Raw genomic sequence first — 15,733 nt, 5'->3', positions numbered from 1 at the left:
GCTTAAAGTAGTGTTCCAGGATTGGCTTCCTGATTATTGAAGCATTGCCACGGTTTCCAGTTTAACTCTCTGCTATTGTTAAAATAAGCATATAGCAAATAACTGGTTTTCCCTGAAACTTTTATAAAAGGAAAGCTAGATCTGGCATTTTCCTAGTCTTTTTCATCACACGTCCACGTCATGAGGCAAACACAAAATACTCAGTTCATATTTTGATGCTGTTCCCCGGGATCTGTCTTCTTTCTCCTTTTTTTTCCCAGTCAAATTCAAACACCTGACTATGTTGCTTAAGATGTGAGCCTAAACCTGAAGTTCGTTTCATAAGTACTGCAGGGAAGGACATGGAGAGGAGATCTTTACAGGGCTGTGGGAGTACTGGCTGCCCAGCAGAAGTGATAGAAAATGTGCCAGCAATATTTTGATGTAACCATAATAGAAGGTAATCAAGAGTACTAGAGTCATGGCCACTCCATTTCTAGCTCAGAATTTAACAATGCTGAAAGGTGAGAAGGGCCCCATAAGTGAAAGTAAAAAGGCAAGAAAGCTCCACAGTGACTGAGAATAAGGGGTGTGAAGGGGAATAGTTAGAGATAGTTTATAGAAGGGAGAATGTAAAGCTTGTTAGAAAAATAAGAGATGTCAGACACTGGTCTGGGATAGTAAAGGGGATGAAGGCCATAAAGATAAGGGTTTGAGAACAGCCCAAGGACATTTGGCAGGGAGGTGATTAAATGTTCACAAGGCAAGAAGAAATGGGTTTGAGGGGATGCCCCCCTGAAAGGTCAGGAGTTTACAGCGAGAAAGGTCAGAAGCCTTTGCGAGGAAAACAACAAATCTTCATCCCACAACCTACTATGTATGTGCAAGAGGGGAGGGTCTGCATGCTAACGAACTCTCAGGGTGTAATGAATATGTATCCGAACTCCAGGAAAACTATTGATTAAGTATTAGTTTGGCCTATATCTGTAGCATGATTTTTCCTGACGGTGTGCAAGTTAGGAGGAACGATCCCCCTCACACTCAGTGTCTGCACAGCACTGATTAAAACATACCTGCTTTTATAACTCCTTGGTGGTTATATAGTTTGCTTCCACACATCAACACAAGTTATACATAACAAAACCTAGTGTTACTTTTGAGCAGTAGAATATATATTGTATGCGTAATTATATGGAATGTATGTTCATACTTGAACAGATTCTTCTCATGCTTAGTTAGGAAAAGTTTACATCGTGTGTTAGGTCTCAAAATGACATAATGCATTGCTTTAGGTAGTGGCATGATGATGATAGCTGTTGTTGGGATTGGTTACTTTTTCAGCACAAACAGCACACTGCAGGCTAATATTGCTCTGCTACATGGTGAGAAAAAATGGTGCTGTAAATCACAGATTTGTCCATAAAATATATATTTCTGATTCATTCAGATGAAAAGAACAAATTGGTTTTTGTTCAGCTTTAAACTTTAATAGGAAATTAGCACAGTAAGCAAAACTGAATTTTATCACACAACATCCTTATTACATGAATCAGCACTATTCACAATCAATGCAGAACCTAGTCAATAGATGACAAAAACATAACTGATAGATATAAAATTGAAATCACTAGCAGGAAATCACAGAATGAATATATAACCTCAAGAATTAATCCTCAATCCAATAAAACTCAATGTCTCCATCACGTATGTGAAGAAAATATAAACAATTCCCTACTAATATTTGCAGTCAACCACAAGTTGGTGAAGTGATAGATAATAATAGGGGTCATTTTTAAAGTGAGCCAAATAATTTTTAAGTCACAGTCAGAGAGGAATAATTGGCTCTGTCAGCAACCATTTATTCTAAAGTTAGATGAAAAGGCATAAATATGGATGGACAAAAGATTATTGAATGGGAACTATAATGCCTGGGAAGAAGCAATGACCTTGACAAAGATTAGTGTTTGGCCATGCTGCAGAACCATCTAACCATGAATTTCCAAAAGTATTAAAAAATTCAGGAACTAAAATTAAATGTAGACAAATTCAAAAGGGATGAAAGACATATTTTTAAGTCATTAACCTTTTGAAAAACTTCCCTGGAGGAGCGGTGGAGGCACCTTCATAAAAGTTTTTGAGCTAAGACTGTCTTTATAAAATCCGTACTTATTCATCTGAAAATATATTGGATTCAATGAAGGTATTGCAAGGTGAAATTTTATAGTTGATATTATATAGGAGCTTCAAATAGAAGTTCATTAAGGTTCATTTTAGCCTTAAAATTTTGCTAGAGGAAAAAAAAAAAAAGAAGGACCTCACATTACAGTCTGAACTTTGAAAGCTTGACAAAGCTGATTTTCTTATGAAAAGCAAGTTCTAAATCTTGCAGCATTCCTCGCTTCCCGCCTTTCTCTACCCCTTTGCCTCCCACCCCCGAAAATGCAGGCTCTATTTTACAAGCTTTTTGTAAAATATCCAGAATATAAGTGAATATTATTTTAGATAATCACCATATTTTTCTTATTAGTCTTTTGAAAAACAGCTTGTTTTTGGTATAGTGAAACTCTAAGAAACTGTTCAAGCTTGCTTTGTGAAAGCCACTGGTGCAAAGTGGATGTATGATGAGGATGCAGTAAAAATATGAGAACAGAGAAAACTAAATAAGGATAGAGGTAATATAGTTAAAAGAATGGTAACTTAATCAAGCACTTAAGGTGCTTCCCCATTACAGACAAAAGAAAAAGAGATGGTTACCTCTTTAACCTCCTTTTACATTCTCCTGTATTTTCTTTCTTTTTTCAATTCATTTTGATGGTATTTGTTATCTAGGAAAATTTATTTTATTTTAAACTTGAATTTCTTATCTACACAAAATCCATTTTAGGACCCTGCTTTAATTATGTATTAGTGAATTCCTGAAGTTCCTATATTACTAAACCTTCATTAAAAAAAAAATGCCTGTCAAAATTATGCAGTTTTGCTATGTTCATTTTATACTCTTTTCCTTCACACATCTCATTCCAGAAGCAAAACAAGACCAAGGCACCCTGAGTAAAAATATTAATTAATTAATTAATTAAGAAATTAAGAAAACATAATTAAAGGATGAAATTCTGACCACATTGAAATCATTGTATGTGGATTGCTCTGAAAGTAATGCCTCCTATTTATTTCCCTGGAAACTAAAACAGGTACAAAATGTACAATAATGCTATTTGATAGAGTAAATTCTCAGCTAAAGAATGCTAATTTTCAACATAGTCATCACCACTGGCTATGTTTTTTTGCCAGTAATGAACAAGAGCCTGCATGTTGGCAAATAAAAATCTGCAATAGTAGGAATTCCAATAATAGGAATGAGTTTTGTTATCATAAATCTCAGGTGCATCCATGGACATTCTTATTACTATATTGTAAAAGCAAACTCTACATGTTGCATGCCTGTGTCAGAATGACAGTTTCAAGAGATCATCTTTCCAAATAAGTAGAATACAAGCATTTATTGAGCCCATACTCTACCAGACAAATACTTTATCTTTTTTTCTACCAAATTTTTTATCTAGCTCAAAAAGATTTTGTGACTAAAATACAAATAGTCTCAAATATGACAGAATATTTTACAATTTTCATGGTGAACAATGGCATGTAAATCAGGAATAAAAGGCAATAAATACAATCTGTAAAAAATCTTAAAGCAGATTTTAATTATAGTTTCCTTGAATATCAGCTTTATATAACACTGCTACAGAGGATGAAGTGAGACTAGAGGAAAAAAAAATCCCAGAATAGGTGTGTAAAACTAATTAACAAATAAATGATAATTTCAAATCTAAGTTAAATCATCCACGTGACTTACATGGAATTTTTATGTTTTGATATATTAATACTGAAATACTTAGGATCATGAGTGTTACATGTTTACCAAGGGAAGTAGTTTCCTATAACACCACATTAGTCCAAATGAGAGCAAATATTAATATAACAGAAATATAAATACTCAGAAATGATGATTGACAGCATCATTAGTTTTAAGCCTATCAAGATGATCCCAATACATTTAGAAAAGAAGAGTAAACCACTTAGACGAATTACAGTATGAAGGACAACTGTGAATGAGTTGTCAGAAAAAAACTGGAGAGAAAGGCTGACAGAGCAAAGGACTTCACAAATCTCAGTAGAGCTTGCCCTAGAAGCAGAAAACCTTAGGGAAAGGTGAATAGACATATACAAGCAGGGCTTCTGCTTGCTTGAGTGCTTTGAAAGACCCAAATCTTTTGTTTTGCATAAATTGTTATTTCCTTTAGGAAACTGCACTGTCGATAGATCTCATGAGTGTTTCTCAGGGGGAAAAGAATTGCTGCACTGTTCTAAGGCAGGCTTACATGGCTGCTTAGATTAGCTTTAGGTGGTGACATGGGGCATAAGATAAGAAAAATGTCAAGTTGCAGCTCCTAAAGAAACAATGTGGGAATGACATTCCCTGTTTCAACCATTTAACAGGCTTTTTATTTTTTTTAAACAAGATGCCTAAGCAAAAGTATTTTCAGAAGATCTCAAGGATTTGTCAGTATTCATTAATAAGCTTCAGCTAGAAAATCATATGTTAACTAGAACTATTTGGTAATTTGAAAGAGTACTTGAGTACTATCCTTTGATTAAGTACAATAGATTCTTTAGATAATTGCCTATGTAAGGTGCATCTGTATTTTGTAAGTGTTATTGATGCTGTGCAGTTATTGAACTCCTTTGCTTTGATTTAGTGCTCATCTTGAAACCAGCCAAGTCTATTTCAAGAGAGAATATCTTGTGAACAATGATCAAAGTGTAAATTTATGCAAATTCAGTGCTTCACCTTAATTACCTTGATGGCACTTGTCAGCAGCCTTTTCCATGCTTTCACTGATTAGCAAGCTATCACAAATAATTATTATTTCATCTGCAATTACAATGATGGTGTGTATTGGCTTATTGCCCGGCCACTGTATTGCATGCTGTCTCTCAGCCTGTTCTTCTGGAGTTACGCCACACTGCACATCATGAATTAGCAACCCTATTCTATTCAATAAATCACCACAAACTTCTGAAATTTATTATCCCATAAGTCAGATTCTCTCTAAACTTCTACAAATGGAATTGCTACATAAAACTGTTAAAGACTGTCTTGGTTTGAGTGAAAGGGTTGTGTTCTCTGTGCTCATTTTGCATCATCTCCACTTTGTTTTCAAAAAAATATGTTTCTCTTTTTCCCTTCCTTTTTTCCCCCTTAAAGTAAGTTGTCAGTAAATCAAATGACTCTACTCTTGGCAACAGAAATGTGAATTTTAGAAGTTGTTTTAGTAAGATTACCAAACTGATTCCAGACAGCCTAATATTATGGTTTCCAAGGGGGCTCTACGGCAGTGAAAAGGATTTGGCACTGTAATGTTCAAGGCTTTGAATAAAACCCAATACCAAGCACAAGCAAGGAGTGACTCAGGAAATAAAAAAGTACCCATTTGTTCCTTCTTCCAGTTGAGTGATGAAGCAAAACTAACATAACTTTGCTCTGCCCCTGTTTTGAACAGTTTGTTTGTCATTACACTGGATATGTCTGTGTGTATTCAGAAGGGGATGAAGACTGTGGGGAAGCTGGCTAACTATTTTTCTTTATGAATGCTTATACATTATTGGCAAGCAAAATGAAAGTAAATATAAAAGAGCAATTAAGTAGCAACATATGGTCAAATATGCCACCTCTTATAGAAGACATAAAAAAGAACAAATATTGGAAGAGAAGCCTGAAGCAGTGTTTCTATATATTAACTAGAAAACAATGTTTATTGACTCTTCAAGGTCAGAAAGAAAACACCTGAAACATAAATAAATGCTGTAGCTGCTGCAAAAATCCTTTTTTAGAAATGAAAAAAAGAGGATGATACAGAGAAACTGAATTAATAGCTGCCACCAGCTGTAAAACATAAGTGCAACTTTCTACAAATGAAAAGATAAATTTTTAAGTAGTCCCTGAAACATGAAACTGAGACTCAAGCAGTACTCTGGAATGCCTAATTTTAAAACGATTAGACCAAAGGAAAGTACTTTAATTAAATCTGCAATAAATTAAGGGAAAAATGTTCCAACTTAAACCAGAAACATCTGCAAGATGTTAAAATGCACTGCTTAATAACACATATTTTGTGACTTCAATTCAGAGTACCAAAAAAACAAAATAACATGAAAAGTCAGAAAAAGCAGTACAACATTCATTCATAAAATTTGCAAATGGGAAGTTGATAAAAACATGCAAATCCATCTATTTGGGATAATGAAGAAGTGATTGGGTATTTCCAACAGATACTTAAAAGAAAACAGTCTCCTGATCAGATTCAGATTTGAAGTAGAAAAGCAAATCTGTTGGAGGTTCTGAAAGCTACTTCATTGTTTGCCACAAAACAGACATTAAAAGGAATCTTAAGTCAAATGATAAGTTCTGATGAAAATTCCCCAGAAAATTTTCTGGAAGGAAACAGTTTGAAAATCAGCTGTCCTGGTATAACAGAAGACAAAGTAGCCCTACATAAGTGTAACATCTGGCTCAACTGAATTCAATGGGCTTAAGAGAGCTGTGCAGCTAGAATATACATACATAAAACAACAACAACAACAACAAAAATGAACAACAAGCATGATTTAAAAATAAGCTTCTGATGTGTATGCTCAAGGATCTCACCTATACCCAGCATTGTAGATACTTAGATATCAATACCTTAAACTACTTTGTGATGGATCTCCTTCCCCAAGTTGTGTTGAAATCTGTAATAAGCCAAATTCCATAAAAATCAGCTGAATATGTTTTCAACTATCATTTTCTTAATCCATGCACTGTCATTAGACACCTAGGAGTTAATGTATCAACTCTGTCACACATTTGTACTGATGGGTTTTTATCTTTCGTTCCCTAGTAATTTGATGTGGCACTACATAAATCAGTTTTATATTCTATAGGCTTCACCTTTACCTGAAAACAGAACTAGCAACTTACTGTATGTGAATTTACTATTTACATCTGTATTTGACCTATTGCCTTTATCTTCCCTCAGTGCCTGAAGACAGAAGACAGACTTTCCACTTAATATTAACTCTCAAGTATGACTTAATTCATCTTATTTTAAAGAGAGAGAAATATAAGAATTTCAAGTGGAAAAGTGAAAGCATGCTGCTATGATATACTGGTAAAAACAAAAATGATCTGCAAATCTGAAAATGAAATCAAGACCTGTCTGTCTATGACCATGAGGCTCTGTCCCTATTTTGTCACATAGCCTTGAGATTAAGTAAGAGGCATTCATTAACTTCTGTTAACTTATCCCTCTTTTTCACTGGCTACTTTAAAAATCATTTCTGAAAACAATATTTGACTTACACAGTTCAATAAAAAATTAATATTTCCCTCATACTCCCTTCAGAGACTACAAGACTACATCTGATTTATGACATTAGCTTGGAGTTGGCTGCAGCACACTGCAGAAATTACTGGAGCTTTCCTACTCTGCAAAATCAAGCCTAAATTTAAGTCTTTGAGCCAAAGTTGATAAAGCACTGATCATCCCCTTTTCCCTTCAGTTTCAGACATTCCAGCTGAAGTTTCAGGTCAGCTCTAATTCTGCCCAATCTATAAGAGAAGCTGGTTGGGCAGATTCTGTGTGTTCTCCTGCAAGCTGTTGTTTGCCTAGAAAAACAAATAAAATGTATTTTATAACTAATGTAAAGAAGTTAGGAAACAAACAAAACAAGCAACAACAAAACAAACAAACAAACAAACAAACACTACAACCAGCAGAATTATAAAACAAATATCCAGAAAACATTTTTTGTTTCAGACATGTATTGGCTGTAACATGACCAACATTGAATCTGAATTTCTATTATTCCTCCTTTTTGCTGTACTATCACAAATACACTGTCTAGCATAGCTGCCTTGTGATGACAGCCATACTCAAGTTCAAAATGGTTCTTAACAAAAGTCATGGACTTTAGCAAGTGTTTTCTGCTGAATCCTAAATTTCTTCTGAGATTATGTCAATGAAATTGTATCAGAATAAATGTCTTCTCTTAGCAGTACAGACTTTCAAGACTCTCAAGAATCTGTTTCTAAAGGGATTAAAGAGCGTATATGGTATCCAGGAAAAAATCACCATGGAAGGAGTTTACTAGATTTCTCATAAATGCTTAGAAAATCAAGATGTGGCCAAATGTAGAATGAATTTGATATATGATTCACAACAGAACACCTGAGCATTTCACAAGTGGCAGTTTTGCCTTTGAAGGCATAAGTGCAATCTGCAAGGAGATGGTAATTTATACTCTGGCTTAGTCATACTCTAGAAAGTTTTATACATGATTTTATATATTTTTCAAGATAGAATTTCACTGATGTGGTGATCTCAGAATTACCTGTAGTAATCTAATTAATATTACAATAAGTAACTTGTTCTGGGCTTACCAAATTATGTTTCTAAATAGGTAATCTTGTATTATGGAGCCCCAATTTCAATTTCTTTGACGTGTCTGTGTTGAAAGTAAATTCATGGCATGATAACTATTATAACTATCATTAACAAATATAATATGCTTTAAAACATACTGCATCTGTAGTCCTTCTTTTCCTCAATAATACAGTAAAATGGCTATCTTACGAAGTTTAAAAGTCATCAAGTGATAAATTCAGAGAATATAGTAAGAGCTACTTTAATATCACTAACTTTCAACCACTAGGACACTGATCGTATTACGGCATTTTATTAGACAAAAATAAATACAAATAGATCAACAGATACAGTAGATGTTAAGTTTATCTTTCTTGATTTATATTGTAGAACTGTTTAAGGATTAAAGCAAATGTAGAAAATATCAGACATCTCAGAAATTCATCTATAAAATTATCTTCTGTACTGAGAAATCATTATGATCTATATACTCTGAGTAATTAATGCCTTTTATTTATATACACATAAAATATAACAGATAAAGAGTACAATAACGGTATTTGATAGAGCAAATTCTCATCTACAAAAAAATAGCTTTCAACATAGTCACCACCATTAACTATGCATTTTTGCCTGTGATAAAGAAGTGCTTACATGCTGCTCTTGTAAAAATCTGCATGATCACACAACAATGAAATATAAGGGAACACTGGCAGAAAGCTTCAACCTCTGCTGCCATACTACGATCTTTAACTTCTGACTTTGTGGGCTAATATAATAAAATAGAAGGCATTACTTCCAAAATATCATTTGTAATAAAGATGGAAATCCATGAAGGCCAAAGCATGAATTCCACACCAGTAGTTTCTTGGAGTAGAAGGACAAGAAGAGATCTTATGTGTTCAGAAAACATTCTTTAAGCAACTGTTTCCCTGAAGAAGTAATGACACGTTATCAGTATAAATGTATTCTTATCTGTGGTCAGACACACAGCACCAGCATTCATAGTGCTACAATATTTCTCAGCAATTTTTAGAACTTAATTTCTGTATTTGCATTTAAGATCAGAGATGAATGACAGCTTTGTGGAGAATGGTTTGACTTCTAGAGTTGACATCAGCTTTCCACTGTTAAGATCAAACTATCAAATAAGAATTCTGATTAACTTCAGAAGGCCTCATGTGGAAGTACACTGATGTCAGTTTGGCTTTAAGTGGCCCAATATTTCTCATAAGAAAATAAATAAAATAAAATGCTATAACAGTTTGCATTTACTAGCCAACAAAGTTGTTTTCTCAGTGTAAAAGCAAAAGAAGACAGAATGACACTGAAAAATAACTTTCTTTCATCCTTCAGATGTTCTTATTGCCAGGGTAAATCATAATGGTAGGTCAGGTGGGAGAATCTTATTTCCTCCTTTCATTAGTTATTAGATTTAAAAATAAAAATGGTTCGAATGTTCAAGTTTGTCTTTTTTTTTCACAGCAAGAAAATACATAGCAAAAGAATACATGAGCAACTTAGACCTCCATAAGAACAGTACAGTGAGAGTTCTCAGAAAATTGCCAAGGACAGTAGCAGTGTTAATTTATCAGTGCCAAAGAACTGCACTAGTTATTTACGGCCTTAAGCTCCTAGTTTAACTCCAAGTTGCTGAAGAATTCTTGAACGAGACAATCAAGCAACTTCATGTATTTGTTAACAAGGACATTTCTACTGCTGCAGTAAAACCTTAAATGGCAAGGCTATGTATTATTTTGTCATGCCAAACATGTAAGAGAGGCAGAGAGAAGGAAAATCCTTTCATATGAATCTTAAGGGAGAGCTAATGAGCTACCAGAGTTTAAATTATGTTGTCTGTATGGATACTAAATCAAACTAAACACAAAATCATTAATGACCTCTACAAAAGTATCCTGTAGAAATTCCTGGTTTTGAGACCAAATGTTACAAATGTAGAAAACTCACATTCATATATGTTTGTGAATATATTTATTATTACAACTGCATATATACATATGCACACATTTCATTGTTACTACTTATGCATGCATACACACATATATGCACATATAGGGCCACTTAATTATAGTGTGAGGAAAATAAAGATCTTAGGAACTTCTCTGTACTGTCTTGTCAGAACTTTTTCATCTCAGGCAATAGTGCTATGAGTGCATTTAGTGCAGAGGTGTTGTGGTGCCTGAATTAATTTTTTTTAGTCTCAGCAGAAAAAAGTGAGGAAAGTTCTGCTTGTTCTGCATACCAGTTTACCAGTTTCATGAATCATTGATTTGTTTTCGCTGGGTCCGCTAGTATATGAAAAGAATATATGGTATCTAGAGGAACACTTCATACAAGTTTAATTTTTACTGATCCACTGGGGTACCTCACAAGTGTTTTCTATTACTGTTCATAAAATTAATCTTGCCCTTTGAAAGACTAATATTAATGAAAGCTTACTGGAATGTACTACAATAGTTATAATACGGAAAACAGGCCACTTCCTTGTAAAGAGATGTCTAGCTTGTTTTCAGCCCCAAAAGAGCAATAACACACTGCCTTCTACATCTTACCAGTATAACCTGGCACAAGCATTCAGAAACTGCAAACCATAATTACTTTTGAAAGCACCTTTAAGACCTTAAAGATCTTTGAGTCCAACCATGACCTGATCATACTACCCTAACTCTAACAATCCTCTGCTAAATCACGTGGTCCCTGAGCACCACATCCATCAGTCATCCACCATCTGACAAAATATGAATAATATTTCATGTATGTTTATCCATCTCATAAAAACATACATGAAACAATAATGTTTCATGTATGTTTTTTTATGAAATGTAGTCTATGAATTTCTACAGTAACAGGAAACTTTTCTCAGTATAAATCATATGATATGAAAAAGTCACTGCTTAAACTGCTCAGCCAGTTACATCTGAGAAATACTGACTCAAACTCCCATTTTAACAAGTACGAGAATGTAATTCTGGATGGATAAACAACTTTGATTATCTATCATCTATTTATGGTAATAGGCTTTCCAATCTTGCCGTCAGCAACATGAAGTTTTTCTTAGAATGTTTGTTTCTATTTTCAGGTTTCCTCGTGTTGAGGGTAAAGGCTGCTGTTTCTGAAAAGACAGTCAAGAACTAAATTTTATTTGATAACACAAACAAGTCAATGTCAAACTATGCTGAAAGCAAAATCCTGCTACCCAAAGTAAGTTTAAGAAAGTATATTCTCATTGTTCCTTAAATTCATAACAAAACAATGTCAAATAACATTTTCAAGAAAACAGGTAAATTTTGATTTTAAAAAAATAGTGTTTTCAGAACCCTTGTTGGTTTTCGCTTTACTTCTAATCCTTACCAAAAAAAAGTAAAATAACAAATAATAGGATGCAATTAAACATCTGGCAGAAATCTAAATATTAGCAAAACAGTTATACCTTCACCAGTAGACAAGAGTAAAACTTGAAGAGGAAATATGGGAATTTTCAACTCAGTTCAATCAGCAGAACCCTGAATAATATCAGTCTTCTTCTAAAAGTGATTATAGGATTTTATGGGGTGCAAGAAGGGAAATTTTAAAAATATATGAATTATGGCAATAAAGACCTTTGGCAATCATTTCCATAGATTATCTTAGCAGAACTTCATGCTAAGCAATTCATATTTCTTTATTAATCTACCTTTATTGATAGAATGAAGCAGTCAAACAATATGAATTTCTCTGAAGGACTTATTTCTTTTTTTAATGTATATAGAAGGCCTTGAGATATGCTGGCAAATAATAGAAAGAGAGTATGGAAGGCAGCTGCCAAAAAATGTGGGCTAGCTGGCAGCTGTGATGGATTACCTAGTAACAAAGATGAAGAAGTCTTAGCAAGAGTGCACAGAGAGAGAATAAAACACAAGGTGTAGGAAGAGACAAAAGAGGGGAATTGCCTATGGAACAACAAAAATGTATTGTTCAAGTGTGTAGATGAAGAAACTACAACTTTATTTGCTACAAATAAAAAGAGAGGAGAGACAACTAGTATTAGGAAATCGCCAAGATTGTTTTAATATTATTTTTCCCTATTAAAAAATAATGAAGGCAGTTATTCATTAGTAAGAAGTAAAATTATTCTTATTAAAAATTACAGATTGTACTGAAAGGCACAGTGTTTCTTTTAAGAGTCTAAAATGACAGAAAATATGCATTACATACTTTTTAGCAAGATACTAAGACTTAATTTTCCATGTGACTTTGTAGCAAAAAGCTGAATTCTATCATTTTTTTGGAAGCAAGAAAAAAATACAAAAAATAAGATGCTATGATTAATAATAAGCTGTGCTTCCAGGAAGTATCTGAATTAAAGTGCTTTTATTTGATAATATCCCTAGATGAGAATTTTTTCCACATGACTACAAATGATGTGGAGGATATATAAACTAGGATACCTTTTAAACATGCATCATTATAGCAATGCATCCATAATAGAAAAAAAAGTGTATTAATTAAGCTCAGAGAAAAAAAGCAGTGATGCATGCAATACAGCAATGATAAGCAGTAAAGGTATATTAGATAAGTTTTTTGCCTCAGGCTAATTAGCTCCAGGACAAGGTTTATATGTGCAGCAGTACTGAGTGAAAAAAAGAAGGAATTTCAGCATATGTTTTTCCTTCACCTTCCCACTGGCAAATTCTTTGTACAAAATTGTATCACCTTACTTCTTCTTGTCTTGGTCATATGACTGCTCATTCCAGTGACTGAAGGTGGAGTCCACTGCTGAGACACCATCATAAACTTAATTATTATCATCACTTTCTCCCATAGCATTGTTTCACATTTGTTCTTTCTTCCTTCCCCCACTTTTGAGGGTCTAAAGCATACATTTGTCAGAAGAAAAATATTAAAAACGTATAAAAGTCTATTAAGTGTCTAAAAAACTTTTCTCATGTTAGTTTAAAAAACCCTTGCAGAAACTAAATTTGTAATTCCCCCAATAGATGAAATAGTAGCAATAGAAATAAATCCATAGATGGATAAATATGAACTGATTTTTATTTATTTATTTATTTATTTTAATATAGAAGTCCATAATAACTGAATCCCTGTTTGCTTTTTCTTTGGTTTGTTTGTTTTAAAACACATAATGCTTGCTTAGTGCAGGCAGATGCATATTTTACCGTAGAGTTGTCACAGTCCTTAGTGTTAAATCCTTCTGAAAAGAGTGTGTTTGCTAAGGCTCTGCTATGCAGTAATACACCCACACTATTTTCAGTCAGCTCAAAGTTTTAGTAGGACTAGCTCCTATTCACCTGCAAAATTCTGCCTAAACATAAATAAAGATAAGTGATGGTCTTCTAATGGTAGTTTGTAGGAACTGTGAATCCTTTGCACAAGAGCTTTATTTTTTAATGCTCCTAAAGATACAGAATCAGCCACATGACTTGTAAACTCTAAAAGAAGTTAACAAAGGTGCAAAAAAGCCCATAGGCAATAATTACCAGGTCTAAATGCAGCAATTATTTCCCTACTTCAGAAGAGAAATTACTGCTATATTTGTTAACAGGAAAGCCTCATAACTGAGGATTCCATGACTATTTATAAATATCTAAAATGCAGGAGTCAAGTTGAAGGGAGTAGCCATTTTTCACTAGTGAGCAATGATAGAACACAGGGCAGTGGGCACAATCTGGAACGTAAACACAATTTTTTTCTTTTTTTTTTCTTTGAGGGTGACAGAGCACTGGAACAGGCTGCCCAGAGAGGTCATGGAGCCCCCTTCATTGGACATATTTAAGACTTGCCTGGACTTCCCTGTGAAGCCTGCTTTAGGGAGCTTGCTTTCGCAGGGGCTTGGACTGAAACTCCAGGGGTCTCTTCCACACCTCCAGCTGTGTGGTTCTGTGAAAAATCGATGACTCAAAGCCTACTGCAAACACTTCAGTATGAAGACTCTAAGATTTACTGAAAGCAAAACCGAAACATGGGTGTCTCATTTCTAAGTTTTACACTCGATCTAATGCGTTGTAACCCAGAGACAGTGATGTTTGTAACAGCACACCTGCTGAGCACAGATTAAAAATTCAAAATATCTTCCACAGATTGTAAATTAGGTGCCTTTAAAAAAAAATAATCTAAATTTGGAGGATGTTTTGATGAAGACTTTATCTTTTAGAAAAATATTAGGATTTTCACAAGGCCGTGAGTCAAGGTTTGGGAAAACTCACTGCAAAATGTGAAGAAGTAGCAACATTGTAACAGATGGATAATCTGAAGTTCTGGCAAGTTTTATAGAGTGAGGTGACATCTTTCATTGGGTCAGATGATATGCTTAGAAAATTGGCCAGCTTTTAAACTCAGTGTTTTTCCATCACCTTGGAAGTTGTAACAAAAGGATAAATTTGGATAATATACTGTTACTTTTAATAATACTAAATTATACTGGTTATATACATGAACTGAAGTTGTAAGCCTTAGCAAAACTGGAAAAGTTATTAGGAATTTTGAAGGAAAAAAAATGCACAGCTTTAGGAACAGTTAATCCACCCCAGGGTGCTCTTGTAGGCTGTCTGCAACCACCAAGCATTGAAGTTTTGGCACTCACTGCATCTGAAAACTGAACCTCTTTCAATAGCTATCAGAATTGATATGATGATATGAACAGTCCTCATAGCCATCATAGAATCACAAGGTTGGAAACGACCTACAAGATCATCTAGTCCAACTGTCTCCTCATCACCATTGCCACCACAAGCACTAAACCATACCACGCAGCACGTCATCCAGACGTCTCTTGAACACTGCCAGGGACGGCGACTCCACCACCTCCATGGGCAGCCATTGCAGTGCCTGACCACTCTCTGAGAGAAAAAGTACTTCCTTATGTATAACCTAAACCTCCTCTGATACAACTTGCGTCCATTAACCCGTGTGCTGCTCGTTGCCTGGGAGAAGAGGCCAAATCCCTCTTCACCACAGCCTTCCTTCAGGAGGTTGCAGAGTGCAGTGAGGTCTCCCCTGAGCCTCCTCTTCTCCAGACTGAACAATCCCAGCTCCCTCAGCCGCTCCTCATAAGACTTGTGCTCCAGACCCCTCACCAGTTTCATTGCCCTTCTCTGGACACGTTCCAGGACCTCAACGTCTTTCCTGTAGTGAGGAGCCCAAAACTGAACACAGTACTCAAGGTGTGGCCTCACCATTGCTGAGTAGAGGGGGATGATCACCTCCCTGCTGCTGCTGGCCACACTATTTCTAATGCAGGCCAGGATGCCGTTGGCCTCTTGGCCACCTGG

This window comes from Tetrao urogallus, assembly GCF_951394365.1.
Source record: "Tetrao urogallus genome assembly, chromosome: 1".
Classification (NCBI taxonomy): Eukaryota; Metazoa; Chordata; class Aves; order Galliformes; family Phasianidae; genus Tetrao; species Tetrao urogallus.
Note: the sequence above shows the minus strand (reverse complement) of the source record.